Genomic DNA, 15,158 nt, shown 5'->3' on the forward strand with positions numbered 1-15,158 from the left:
AGAGCCAGGCTTTATGCACTCAGCAAAGGCAGAGCATGGCCAAAGCAGATCTGAAACAGCTGGAGCAAGTAACCAGAACTCCTTGGGGGTGTAGCTCACCACCTCTTACCTTTCCAAGCTCCCTGAAGGTCTTCCAGCACTATGTGTTTGCTGCAAGATGGCCATGGGATCCATACATCGCTGTCACAACTCCTGGAAAGATTTTCTTACATGTGCTCTTTGCAAGGCTACTTCTGATGCTGCTGAAATGTTCAGGAACTTTTCCACTCCCTTCAGAAGCCAGCACTTTGCTCTCTGTAAAGTCACTGCATGAAATTCGGTTAGGTGTGAAGGCTCATACAAGATAGAATAAAAACTACTGCTGAGGGGAGACTTTTATTCACAGAGTAAGGGCTGATATCTGCTGGGTATAGAATTACGGTTTTTAATAATCCAGAAAACTTTCCAGCAATTTAAAACCCTTGTTGTTCCAAAGCTATGGTTGCAAATTGTATAGAAACAAATGAATGTTCTTTTTTTTTTTTTCCCCAGATATTTAAATTCACAAGTTTTTATTGCTTGATTCTAAGAATTCTTTGGGTTCTTTTGCATGTTCATTAATATGTGACCATAAAATCAGTGTGACTGATTGGTCTAGAATATAACATTAATCCTTCACTGTGACCCAGTAAATAAATGTGATTAAAGCCTTTTTTTTGTATTCACCTATTTCCTCATCAACCAAAACCCATTCTGCCAGACAGCTTGTTTATCTCATTACTGAATGACCTAATGTAAGATATAATTGAACAATCATTTTGGTTATATCCTACTCACCAAATCTTAAGACAATACACTCTACACACAAAGAGGTTTTTTTTCTTTCCTTTTGTTAAATGTGATCTTATACTCTACAGATCATAATATTTCTGAAATTCAATGCAGTTAAGATGATGAAAAAGCTGGAGTTTGTGAAAGATTAACAACAATTGTTACCTTCTTGCTTTGCAGGTGCAGCAATAAAATTCAGCCAAAATTACTTTTATTTCAGTGTTCCAAGGAAGCTGCTCAGAAAAAAGTTCAGTCTATCAATGTAAATTCTCCATTGGTTGAGAGGGTAATTAGATTCATGCATAAGGACTACCCATAAAGGACAGTATTCCAGATACTCCATGGCAACAAGGAAGTGTACAAGCTGATCCTGCTTGTGCTGAAGATTTCAGGAGTCATGCTGCCTCATCAAGGGCAGTGTTGTTTGCATAAGCCAAATTAAACAGAAAGCAAATTGCTACAACACATCACTTAAAAAGAATATGGGTAGGTGATACTTTTGTCCACTCCAGCCTGGCTTTCCACTTGATTCTAAGTGTTGCAGGCCAAACACAATGGCTATATGGAGGGGATGGAGGCTCCTGCTCACTTTCTTTCTGTCCAGGATGTGTTCTGGCTTATCAAAGAACTCCTCATGGAAGTTTATTTTTCACACTATAAATAGTCGATCTCTCCTCCATACCTGAGTTTTAGAGATCTTATAAGGCAGTACGTAAGGGGTTTCTTCCTTTTCTCACTTCATGTCATCAAAAAGACTAGCAAATGATCCATTTTTCTTTCTTGGTGCTGGCAACAAGAAAAAATCTGGCAAATATTGGACATCTGGAAGTGGCAGGTGTTTAAATACAATTGATTTCAACAGTACAGTGATAATTTAGACCAGCTGAAGATCAAGGAGAAAATCAAAACTCTGGAGCTATAATGCACTGACATGGGAAAAATATGCAAATATTTCTGTTGATTCCCTACTGGACTGCCTGACTAAATAAGGATTTATTAATCCTTAAAAACCCTGAAAAAGTTATCACAGAAAACCCCCCAATACTTTTATGCAGTTCCCAACAGTTAACACCAGAATAATCCATTCCAAACTTGCTCCCTAAACCTTTTGTTGCACTAGCCAGGCATAAAGAAGGACTAAGCAATATGAGGATCTCCAGGCTGAGTCAGGGATTATGGATGTTGGATGCTGCAGTGGGATCTCTGCTATCCTCAGATGAGGTGTCACCTGCATTACCTTTATTCCAGGCCAAGTCAGCTGTCATGCATAAAATAACCTCTTCCACCCAGCAAACTGCTCCATTTCAGAACTACTTTCAGACACTGTCCTACATTTTCCCTTCTCTCAATTGCATGACATATTCCTGGTGGATTTCTGTGCTGTCCTTTCATCAAACTCTTGTGGATAGGTATGGATACAGATATATTACTATAGCTATTCTCCCCTTTACCTACCATGATAAACTTGATACATTTCTCCCTGGATCTGATTGCTTTGTCCTTCTCCCTCCACTTTGATACATCTCTTCAAAAGTTTTATATGCTTCTCCAAGTAAGTGTCCACTGGAGCTTTACATTTTTAGGTGGTCTATTGACCAGCCTTGTTTCTGAAATGAAAGGATTTTCTTGCTCTTCTTGTGTACTTGAGTCATTATTTCCCACTCCTTTTCACCTTCTAAGTGCAAACCAACAGTTTTGGTTCTTGCGCACTTAAATCCTATCCTCAAACCACTTCCTCACCTTACCTAGTAATACCTTTTCAGCTTTCCCACTTTCACAACACAATTATCTCATTCCCAATGCCTTATAATTCAGTCTAAGGGTTTCCAGGACTTTCCCTTAAGCAGTTTCCTATGTTTTAGCAGTCCTGACTGAACAAAGTCACACTGCTAACACAGCACTCCAAGCTCCATGCAGGGAGCTGCACTTTGCCATTGGTGCCCTTTTTGGTTATGGTGCTTCACCCAGGACAGTAGTTCATGTGACAATACCATGTACAAACCAAACTGGAAATCTCCAAGTGATACCATGGCTCCTACACCACAACACTTCTCTGGAAATTTACCCTTTATGACTAAAATGTTGTTGGGCACATCAAACTGCTACTCTCCCTTCATCTGCTAATTACAGATCAGCATTTAGGACTGTTATTGACACACGTAATTCCTGCCAGGAATAGACTTCAGGGGTTTCTTCAGCAAATCAGCCCTCACAAAGATATCAGAATTTGATCCTTTGCCATTCTATTAGAAAAAAAGCAATAGTGTTTGTCAGGCAAGATCTGTTCTTCATAAACTCATGTCGTTTATCGCTCTTGGCATTACTGCCCCGGATATAGTTATTTTTCTCTCAATATTTGTTCCATTATTTTAATGAGCAAAACAATTATAGTTCTAGGCTTTGATCCTGAAATGAGCTCTGCAGGAGCTTTACAAGCGTCAAAATTCAGCTAATTTCATGCCCTTTTTCACTTAGGGCCCTGTCCAACTAACACAAAAGTCACTGAATATTTTGTTCATTGACTTAAATTAAATTTAGGTAAGACATAAAGGAACCTCTTTCATTGCTACCTAAACCAGCTGCACTCTTTCATTTGACTTTAAAGTGTTTTACTCTGAGACCTATTAAAGGCTCAGACTTCATACATTTCCATCAGTCTTCCCCCTGAACTCTTTAAGCCAGTGTTTCCTTTCCTAATCTCCTGGGTTTGGTCTCTCAGGATCTTCCTGAAAGGCCACCTATCCCTCTCGCTTTCCGCCTCCAGTGTAGCTTTTCTTCTGTGTCATCCCTGGATATTTGATCCCTCTTTTGCAGAGCTGCTTCTCCATGCATTCCTCTTCCCCGAAGTCCTGAGTAGGAGCAGCCAGCCATGGTTTTGTGAAGGACTAGTTTGTAGGTGTCTTGGTGTCATTGAGATGTCTTTGGCTTAGGAAATTGGGTTGAAATTTCTGCAGAACACTTCAAACAGGCTCCCACACACTTTTCTACTCTTCTCAACTCAGCAGAAACCAGCAAGTGAGAGACGTGTGAAAAGGGGGAAGAAAACAGGGGGGAAAGTTTTTAGGCATTATAAATGTTTGCATTTGGCTTAAGGAAGGGATAAAGGGTGAGCTTGGTTCTTGTTTTGTCTGATATGATTTATATATCACTGTTGACAGCAACAGAGGCCAACTCCACATTATGGATTAACAGCTTGGCAGTGAAGGACAGAGTCATTTATTTACTTTTCATTATAGATTTCATGGAGTTTGGACTCTCATATAGGACGTGCTGGGATATTTCTCTGTACTTTCCTAACCTTTACTCCTAAGCAGACCTTGGATGAGAGAGCAGGTTTGATTTGTGGACATTTGATATCCCATTGTGTATTAGATATTGTATTACTTGGCACTTGGAACATCTGACTTAAAGAGGAGAGACAAAATAATAAGAAAATGTAGAAGATATTTTATGATATGAAAATTGGAATGAAACAATAAAAGCACAGATATTTTGTTTTCGTCTTCTGGATATGAGGAAATTTTTAAAAAAACCAGCCACCCCAAACCACTCAACTGTAACCTTGCACATCAAGTCTTTAACTCAGGCAATTGCTCAAGGCTAAATCACATGAAACTATGAAACAGTTCATAAAGGTGGATCTTCACCAAGAGCTACTTTAGCAAGGTTCACTAGAAAGTAGAGTTTTAAAAATTGAAACTTGCTTTTTCATGTGATATTTTGACCTTTCAGTTTCTCGGAACTGCTTTATCATAATTTTCCTCTCTTTCCCAGCAAATGCCACAGGAATTTAGCAGTATGCTGGCTAACCTGGGAGTCGTTGTATGCTCCATATTCACTTAGACAATGTCAGAGGCAGCAGCACTCCAGACTAATGTCAAGACAACAAATTCCATGATGAAAGTGTTGTGTTTCATTCATTTACACAAAGAGAAAGATCCCCTCTAGTTTTTACTCTCATATTCCCAAGATTGTTTTTATAAATTTCTTTTCACTTCAGCAGAGATTTGAGTTTGTGTTTGGGGAAAGCTGGATTTTTTTTTTAAAATAATTTTAGAAAATATGTTTGTTTATGAACATTTGAATATGACATCTTTGGAATTCTAAGAGATACCTTGGCAGAGGAAAGGACTATAAATCTTCATACACACATTTCTGCAATCCAAGAAGAAACTCTAAGACCACCAAAGCCTGGCAAAAGAAAATGAAATAAAAATGACTGTTCCCTTTTCCCTGCAACTTTCATTATTCAGAATATTAAATAAAGAATCTGACAGATGGAAATATTTAGATTGGAGCTCAGAGAGGAGATATAGTATTATCAAAATGGATTCTGTTCTACTTTGTAGTCTCCAATGCCTCCATTAAAAAAGCACGAGGTAGAGTTATTCTAATGGAAAACATTTTATTTGCATTTATATGGGAGAGGGGAAACCAAAGTTTAAAACCACAAATTACTTTATATGCAGCATTCTAGCATTGGGGTTTAAAGTGTCCAGATGTGAAGAAATATCAGATATTTTGAACTGAACTTATTTTCCAGGGGAAAGGAGAGGTTGAAATAAAAACAGATTTGCTCTACTCTCTAAAATACCTCAAAATGAAAAAACTATATTGAGGAGTGTGTGATTGGGTGATCTGGGCCATTTAACCAAATAAATTAAAAAAAAAAAAAAAAGAAGTACTTTTTGCTGAAATTAGAGGTACCTAAATTTCTTATCCAGAATCACTTCAAAGTATAATTTAATTACTGATTATTTATGTGTAGCTAGGGAAAAAAAATAAAAGGTCATTTTGGAAATTAATCCTATCGAGTCTGAATCATAACTTTTCCTTTAGTCAACAATCTTAATAGGAGATTAACTGACATAATTAGTACCTACAGCAACCTGATTTTATTCTAGAGAATAATCATTCTTTAAGGCCATATTTAAGTGAATACAAAAAAAGGTGGAGAGGATGTGTCGCTGTTGAGCAGCTAGCAGAGTAATGAAGGCACCAGTTCTCAGTGGCAAGAAGGAATGACCTTTATTGTTTTGATTTCATCACATATATAGAGTTCTCAAAAGTCACCCAGATTGGTCAGTCAGAAGCCTTCCCCCAGGCCTGATTGGCCAGGCCTGCACTGTCCAAGTTGTGGGACACTGTTCCAACACCATCTAAACTTTATCTCTATTTATAAAACACAAGAAAATTTCTCATGGGAAAATCCTGTGCTAACCACAAGGATGTCTCCACACGAGGTGCCACATGAAGAAGACAAGGAGTAAAAGGCACAAGTTTCACTGAGAGAGGATTCATCTTGAAATAGTAAAGAAATTTTTTTACAGGAAGAACCATCACTCACTGGAACAACCTCCCCAGGGAGGTATGGATGCTCCATCCCTCAAAGTGTTTGAAGCCAGGTTGGGTGGGGCTCTGACCAACCTAGTCTAGTGGAAGGTGTCCCTGCCCATGGCAGGGGGGTTGGAACAAGATAGTCTTTAAGGTCCTTTACAACCCAAGCCATTCAATGATTCCATGATAGTATAATTCTGTGACTCTATGTTCTGTGCTGCTGCAGTGTGGATGTTTGAGAGTGAGGCAAACACTGTACATGCCTATTCATTTTCAAGGTTATGAATGAGAAAATACACAATATTTTGAAATGAAAAATGTTGAGGAGCATTAGAGAGAGGACGGAGTTCTATTTTTTTAGTTCTCTACCATTTACAAAATGTACTGCTGCTTTTCAAGTAGCCTCATTTGAAAACATTTGAAAGGAGAAATTCTAGTAGGCAATGTTTCCAAAGGTCCTGCCCTCAGTCATGTGTGGCATTAGAAAACATCAGTCATACTGAAGGCTTCATCTCCCAGAACACTACTTCTGGTACTTGCCATTCCTAGGCTGTCACAGGCATTTCCTCTCTAGCAGAATTCATCTGCAGCAGGGCCAGTATCTAAGAGGTTTATTAATAAAAGATTATACCTCCACTGTATCCTATTTGGTTTCATATAAATTATTTAGGCACAAAGGAATTCCCTGGTCCTTTTTACAGACTTGAAAAAAATACAGTGCAATGCCAGTGAGGATTGTGGCAAATCAATCTGTTCTTACATTCTCTTACTAAAGACACATGAAGAGTTACAGAAAAAGAGTGAAAAAAGATTGCCAGAACAATCAAATATGAGGTACAAACTGAAAAGAAACACGAAGATGACATGGGCACATTACAGAGCAAGAAAACAAGAGGAAGTGGTTGTATTGATACTAATGCCAGTCAGAAGGTTACTGTGTTTTATGAAACATTTCAAAATACTCTCTTTTTCATACTACACTTTGAAATAAAACTAAATCAATTTCATTGAAAGAATGCTCCAAAACACAGAAATAATTCAACAGCTTGGCTGACCAGGGCTCTCACCTGAGGCTGGAAAGCTTCTCCATACTGATAGCCTAGAGCAGGGCTTTGAATGGGTCTGTGACCTCTTCCAGGGGTGGTTTGATAAGTCATCTGCAGATGTCTCTTCTTCTTGGCTATGAGCTTGAAAAGTTTCCTGATGAATGAAACCCATCAAACCCTTTTTGCAAAAAGGTCCAGAAACAAATCCCATTCCTGTAATTTTAACAACTGCAAATTAGCTACTCTGAGTTGCATCAGCCAAGGAATAGAGTCAGAGAAGAAACCCCATAAATTACAGGTGACAGCTGGCTATTTCCTCTCTTTGCTCATCTTCTTTCTCTCACTTTGGAGATCATTTAAATTAAACCTTCAAGCAACTAAATTTCCCTTAACTCTTCTTCTCTCTCATTGCTCCTCAGCCTAAAGAAGCATTCTGGAAAATTGCTTGGTTCATCTACACCTGATGCCTTTAAAATACGTTTCTGAAGGTCTGTCTCCAGCATATTCCAGCCCATCCCCATGAACAGACACTACTTGTATCAGTGGTCTCAGCTCACACACCTCCAAAGTAAGTGCAATACTCACCCTGGCACAATCACATGTGATGAGGTTACAAATTCAATGCAACATGAAGGACATGCCTGACGATTTTAATTAGGTGGGAATTTGCAAAAGCAGGCAGTATTAGTATATCCTACAGCAGGAATAAAGCTACAGCCAGTTCCGACAATTTATGGGGAGTCGAAGCCTCATTCCATGGAAGTAATGGACAACTTTTCCATGTACAAATCCTGCATCTATCAAAGGGTCCATGAAGAGGTAATATGCTGTCACACTAACTGATTAACTCCTTCCCACTGCTGAGGAAGATGATCAAAAACCTAATGGGGGCAAAAGTGAGCCTTCGTACCATTCAAATCAAGTGTTTCACAATCTATTTTTGATTCAAGTAGTTGTAATATCATTTATTCTCTGGTTATAATTAGAAAGGAAAAGAAACAAAACCAAACAAATAAAATATCAGTTTTTTAACTTGGTATGCTCTTTAAAACTTCCAGACGAACACTGCTTACTTTTTTACAGGAAATATTGCATGTTTGTATGAAAAAACCTACAAAATGAAAGGTCAATCTTCTATTGCTAACATGAGCATTCTAACAAGCAGTCTAGTAATTTACTGCATTTATAATTCCCTTGGTTTGAAAAAAAAAGAATATTCTTGTGTCAGAAAAACAACTCCTCTTAATTAACTTTTAATCCTGCCCTTTTTTTTGCTGAGCTGTTTCCTTCTCATAAACACTTACCAGCCACTTTCATCATGTTTCATGTCATGCTTTGTGCACCTCATTTTAGAAGTCAACATTACATTTATATTAATTTTATTTTATGGTGATAACAAAACATGATTCTGCTAATGTGATGGAAATATCTTAAAGAAACATAGCCTGGCTTCACTAATTTTGTGTAAGGCTAATCCTAGAATACTGCTATTCTGTAATTAAAAATATTAAAAACTAAGTATACTGAATACTAAGTCAACTGCTTTTATAAGTTCATTAGAAAGTGCTGACCAACCTACAAAGCTTATTTTGAACACTTACTTTGTTCCAATATCAGCAGTTTGACTGACCTTTTTCCTGTTATAAAAACAAATACAACTTTCAGTTTGGCTTTTCAAAAGCATAATTGATTCCTGTCCATAGGCTTCCAGAGCCATAAGCACCAAAAGGCTTAATAAAACATGAATTCATCAAGAGATTAAAAATTCAATATTATTTTTCCATTATTTCATAGAAAATATTGAATGTTTAAAAGTATTGCTGTCATTTGTTAATAATAACACAAAGGATCAAGATATTGAACACTGGTAAGGCACCTGAAAGGAGGAGTTTGGCTCACTGATCCACTACAAAGTATATCTGTCATCATTTGCCTGCCAAATAATGCCACTATAGTAACGGATAGCTTGGGAAGGTGGTGTACAACATTTGTGGCATTTCTAATAGTGTCACTGCCCTGTAAGGTTACAAATGTTCTAAAAGACATTCAAAAGTTTCTAAAGGGCAATATTTTTTTCATGGGAAATGTAATGTGCCAAGAGCACCTTGTCTGTCACTTCTTCACCCAGCTGTATTACAACCCCTTTTCTGTCTCCTAGTCTTACCTGTAAATTTTTTCTCTGTCTCTCCTAGCTGTCTGCCTCTGGGTTCATTTCTCCATTAGGGAATTATAATTCAAATAAGAATATATATGAATTCTCTTCTGGAAAAAAAACCAAAAAAACAAAGAAAAAAAAAGTTATTGAGATCTTTATAAAGCCTCAGGCACTATGGAAAAGCCAGAATGCAAGACCAGACAATGCCTCAGGCTTATGACAAAGGGCAGCATAATTCACAGTCTGGGGGAGCATATGAAAATATAGATGTGTGTTATTGAAGCTGAAAAGCAGAGGCATTCCTAGGATCCCAAGGACTGCAGTTAGAACACAAAGTTCCTCCATAATGAAGACTTAGAAGTTACTGTTGTGGCCTGAGATCTTGGATGAACCTCTCACAGTCAGAGATGCCATTTTTAACAAATACAGCAAGTCAGGTACTTGTGCCAGGCTGAGTTTATGGTGCAACAAGAAAGTGCAGTGACCTTTGTAGTTAAAGAGCATCTTCATCCTTTCAGGTAAAAGTAGTGACAGAAAATGTCTGTCCAGCTCATTCTTACAGTCCCCAGGAACTGAAGTGGCTCAGTGATTTAGCTCTGGACATTTAACCCGCTCTTTTACCAGCACATCTGAAATAAGATTCAAGACTCTACATCCTTGGGAGCCAGATAAAAAGGCTGCAACACTGTTATTTGTCTTGCTATAACCCCAGATAGGTAATTAGATGGAGAAATTAATTTTATTATTTAATATAAAAAACAAAGCTATGTCAGTGGAATCATAGAACCATTAGGGCTGACCTCTGAGATAATCAAGTCCAACCATCAACCCAGGACCACCACTGTGCTCATCACTAAACCATATCCCTAATTGCTTCATCTACACATCTTTTAAATCCCTCTGGAGGTGGTGACTCCACCTCTTCCCTGGGCAGCCTGTTCCAGTGCTTGACACATCTTTCTGGGAAGAAATTTTTACTATACAGTCTAAACCTCCCCTGGTGCAATTTGATAATTTTTGCTCTTGTCCTGTCACTTGTTACCTGGGAGAAGGGACCAACCTGGCCACACCCTCCTTTCAGAGAGTTATAAAGAGTGGGAAAATCATCCCTGAGCCTCCTTTTCTCCAGGTTGAGCTTCCTCATCTCCCTCGGTTGCTCCTCACCAGACTTGTGCTCCAGACCCTTCCCCAACTCCATGGCCCTTCTCTGGACATGGAAAATATCTTCAAATGAAATTTAGAAGATATTTAAATCCATTCAGATTTCCAGAGGCACTGTGTACTTGCTGTGATCGAGGAAATTTGATTATGATAATAATCAAACACACCTTTTTAGAAACATCATCCTTTTATAGGCCTGCTCTCAAGAATATTGATCTTTACCTTGCTAATTTAGAGAAAACCTCTCCTTTTTAATTTGGATAAGACTCATCATGATTAAATTGTCTTCAGCTATTTCTTAGGTTCAAAACACTTACCTGAAATATTATTTGCAATAATACTTCATGAAACAGGAAAAAAACCCCATCTTGGTATCAGCAATTATGCTTCACTTGACAAATGAAGGAAAAAAAGTCCCCTGTGACTAGTTAAATAAACTTAAACTTCCACTTAGCATTGGAAAATGATCTCTTTTTTAACCATTTTTTCAGAGCCTTTGAAGTCCTTGTCTCCATGTATGCCAAAAAGGGAATCACATAGACTTGGAAGGTGCTATTGTGCCAAGTTTCCTCCTGCTGTAACTACAGACAGGAGTGTCCTCCAAGGGCTAAGTGAGAATATCAATCCCAGGCTCTCTGCATTCTCCCTCGAGGAGACTCTTAGTCACTCCATGGGCAGGAGAGGGTAAGGAGAAGACTGGCCTTTCTAGGCAGAAGCTGGGCTTTGAGGGTACCTCTCCTGAGCATCCCTGGCACTTCTCCATTCTCAGCAGCACTCTCAAGTTTCAAGAAAGGTTGACATTCCTGAGATGAAACAAATTTCTAAAAGAGCTTCCATCAGATTAGGAAATCAAGGGTCCTAAAGGTGCTGTTTCAGTAACTCTCAGAAAACTTCCTGGGAAATCACCCAGGAAACGATAAGATATATCTTTTGGAAGTACTGAAAACTAAAGTAAGGACCCTTCCTCTTCCTTTCCCTTTCCCTTTCCCTTTCCCTTTCCCTTTCCCTTTCCCTTTCCCTTTCCCTTTCCCATTAATTTGCAGTTTCCCAAATAGAGAGTTCATATGCTAATATCAGGTTATTGGCAAAGGCCAAACCCCTGAATTTCTTGCAAGTCTTTCCTACTAACACTTATTTCAAGTTGCTCTTTCTGGATTTGTAAAGGATGAAAGACTGTCATAATTTGAAAGTAGAAACATAAGAGATACAAAGAAAGAGGAAAAATAAGAGGTGGATGGACAGAAAAAATGAGAAAAAAGGAGAAGAAAGCAGACCTAAGCCTAATTCTTTCATTTGTTAGTGTATTTTAGTCTTTTAAATGTCCTAATCTAAAGCACTCTAACAGAAAGGCATGAATACATTGCGCAAATGAGTATAAAATGAGATGTCTTCCTCAGACTCTGGAAAGTTGCCACTGCCATTTTCTATTGGTCCTAGAACAATGTCTCTTATAGAAAAAAACCAAAAAATTTCTCAAGTTTAACAGAGGGAGACCCCATATAAATTTAACAATAAATTTCATAAAGCAGTGCAAACCAAAATGGCAGCATGGAGAAGGTTTCTAGAAATGTAAGGAAGAAGAACAAGTACTAATCCACTGCCGTCAGCACATTTTTTGAACAGGAGATGTGTCAAAAAAACATCATCATCATTTCTGCCATTGGTACCACAGATGAAATTTGGCATTGATCTGTCAACAGAGAAGGTCTACCTTTGAGGTGCTTGTAGAAATGAAAAAGAAATTTTAAGTAATAATTTTGAAGAGATATCAACTTCTATTTTCTTGTGTCCTTGCTTAGAAGGAAGATATTTATCTCTTCAGTAAATTTTCTCCAAGATTCTTACAAAGCCAAAAAAGGACAGATATAATTTGTGAAAATACTGCTCATAACTATGGCCTGTGTAGAGGACTGCAGGTAAATGCATAAACATGTAAAGTTTCCATGGGCACATTAAAGCAGGATTTACTCTTTAAGTGCTGTCCTGAGCACAAGATAGACTAGTAAAAATCTGTATAAATGTGTCCTTTTCTCCCCAAATATATGTGCTGCATATTTCATATACATTTATAGATTTGAAGAAATGCATTTATGCACTTCATGAAGAGCGTTACAAAATAAAGTGAATTTCAATAGTGTGTGTAGGCAGCACAAAATACATTTATTATTTATGAAATATGGTTCCAATATATTGTAAAGTAAATGAACATAAATTAACCATATTAAGAATAATTTAAAAAAAAGTTACATATTGCTTTCTTTATGTACCATAACACTTTTGGATATTTTCCAAACATTTATCAGAAAAATTGCTTCAACACTCTATAAAAGGCTTCTATACATTTTCATAAGTGCTCCCATGCCTTCCAGTATTCCTCTCCCAAATAAGCTAGAACATATGCTTATGAAAATATCTTCCACATTTCCTCTTGATATATCCAATACACATATCAATATTATTTTTTGCCACACATTACTTTACCATATATCACATTTTCATACATACACTTTAAACATAATCAAAATATTTCAGAACATATTGCTTCTACCGTAGGGAACAGAGGAAAATCTGCCATCAGCGGTCACCCAAGAGACTGACAGAAAAAATAAATCACTGCTTAACAGAGGTGGTCTTTTACTGCAGTCAAAGCAGCAGCGTTCATTCAATACTTGTGGGAATACATTGGTTTGGTTTCCTTAAGACGAGAGATGGCCTGAACAGGGTGGTCCCATGAATAACTCCCTGTCTCACTTACTTGATGATAAACTCAAATAATAACATAATAAGCCTTACCCCTATGTAACACAAGTCCATGTGAGCTGGGCTGATCATAAAGGTGCATACACCAGCAAGTTTGAATAGCAGAGTGCTTACCCTTCATGAAGTATTCTCACTTTCTCTTTTTTTTTAAACTATCAAACAGAACATAATTTTGGGCAAAACTACAGCCGTGGTGTAAATTTTTTTTTTGTTAACAATTGTTTTATAGTTGCTTTTTTTTTCAATATATAGCAAATCTTCTCTAGCTTATCTATATTTCCATATGCAGCTTTTTTCAATAACTGAGAAGAAAAAAAAAAGAGGAGTAAGGAAAAAACCAACCCTTAAATCTTTAAAATGTCTCAGGTTTATTTAACCTAACCTTTATTTCTCCACCAATTGTCACCACACTCACATACTCAAGGCCCTGCAACCTCAATATCTCTCATTTCTGAATTAACCATTGTCACTTTCTTTTTTGGCACCTTGGCAGAATCCAGGAAGGAGTTTGCAGTTTCCACTGAAGAAATCCTGGTAAAATTGGACACCAGATAAAAAAGTTAGGAGAACACGATAGTGGAGGCACACGGACACAGGGAGTGAGTGGGGAGGAGACAGAGGAACAAGAATACACACAGCTTTCAGGGAGAAAAACAAGTACTAGAATCTCTAGAAGAAGCTGAAGAGAAAAACATAGTAAAATTAGGAAGGTATAAGGGCTGATACCTGGGTGTGAGAAGTGTGCTGGCAGAGCCGAGGCATGGTCAGACCCTGAGATGATGCCAAGGCCCAGTAAGACCATCTTGGCAGGTACAGCTGAAAGAAAGGCCTCAGAAACTTCACAGCAAACTGTGAGAGGGCACAGGGGCTTTTCTTGTGCCGTTTTGCTTTTTAATTTACAAACCCTGGGGCTTTCATAATAAAGCTTTGAGCATAGTAAAATATTTCCTGCTAGAGCGGGTTGCTCGTAGCAACCACAGAAATCCCCCACGTGCTCTTTTCTGCTGCTACCAACCACTTGCACAAACTGTTTGCCACCGCCAGGCCCAGCACATTGTCATTAAAAAGCAACAAAGCCTATGAACCCACCCACTTGTGGCTTGGTTTGCACTCTGAGGGGTTTGTCTGCCCTTGGTCTCCTCTCAGCTCATGTGTTTCCAGGCTATGAGTGATCAGGAACACCTACTCATCTCGGCTGACCAAGGCTGTGTGCAGTGCTGTCAAACACAGGCAGGCCTGCTGCCATCAAGCCTTTGTTGCTCCTAGACTAAAGATTTGCAATTTGCTGCATGTTGTCCTGGTGATGGGGCTCTTTTTTCATACAGGCACCTAGACCTCAAGGCATTTAATTGCTGTGGACACTCCAAGGAAACAAAAACTTCAGAAAATCCTTTCAAGCAGTCTGCAAGGAATGGCAATCGCTCCCTGGAAGGTTTTCAAAGAGTCATTTAAGCATCGTTTGCTGCAGTTTCATTGTCTCCTGTGAAAGAAGCTGGGACAGGTGTCAGGGGGACAGTTTGACTTCCCCAGCACCCTGCTGAGCATTAGCATTGTCCCTGTGGGCCACTTGATGTGGTGGACAGGGAGCTTGTTTGTCCCAAACCCAGCTCACACCCATGCCTATTTCTGGGTCTTCTTGGCTGACCATGCAAACACAGGAACTGCAGGAGCTCCCAGGACAGGAAGGAGAAATGACACAACTAACGGCTTTCAGCAAGAGCTGCTACCCAGGGCAGTCTAAAATGATCATGAAACACAACCTGAAAAATGTCCGAAACCGCTTTTTTTTTTTTTTTCTTTTTTTTCTGGTAGGAGTGAGGAAATTGTACTAATGCTCAGAAAGATGTTGAGTTTTAGCACTGAATATGGCCAAACAACATGGTGAGCCT

The 15,158-nt window shown here is 38.5% G+C and overlaps 1 long non-coding RNA gene across 1 annotated transcript; it reads right to left on the minus strand.

The window, feature by feature from the left end:
* Positions 1–954: 954 nt before the first annotated feature.
* On the minus strand, positions 955–14,538 carry LOC146445478 (uncharacterized). Its single transcript, XR_014855117.1, has 4 exons — positions 13,996–14,538; positions 9,358–9,455; positions 2,876–5,001; positions 955–1,596 (listed from the first exon to the last, which is right to left on the minus strand). It is a non-coding gene; the product is annotated as an uncharacterized LOC146445478 (long non-coding RNA).
* Positions 14,539–15,158: the final 620 nt, after the last annotated feature.

The sequence above is a fragment of the Lichenostomus cassidix genome, chromosome 1 (assembly GCF_008360975.1).
Source record: "Lichenostomus cassidix isolate B80296 chromosome 1, HeHo_3.0, whole genome shotgun sequence".
Taxonomy (NCBI): domain Eukaryota; kingdom Metazoa; phylum Chordata; class Aves; order Passeriformes; family Meliphagidae; genus Lichenostomus; species Lichenostomus cassidix.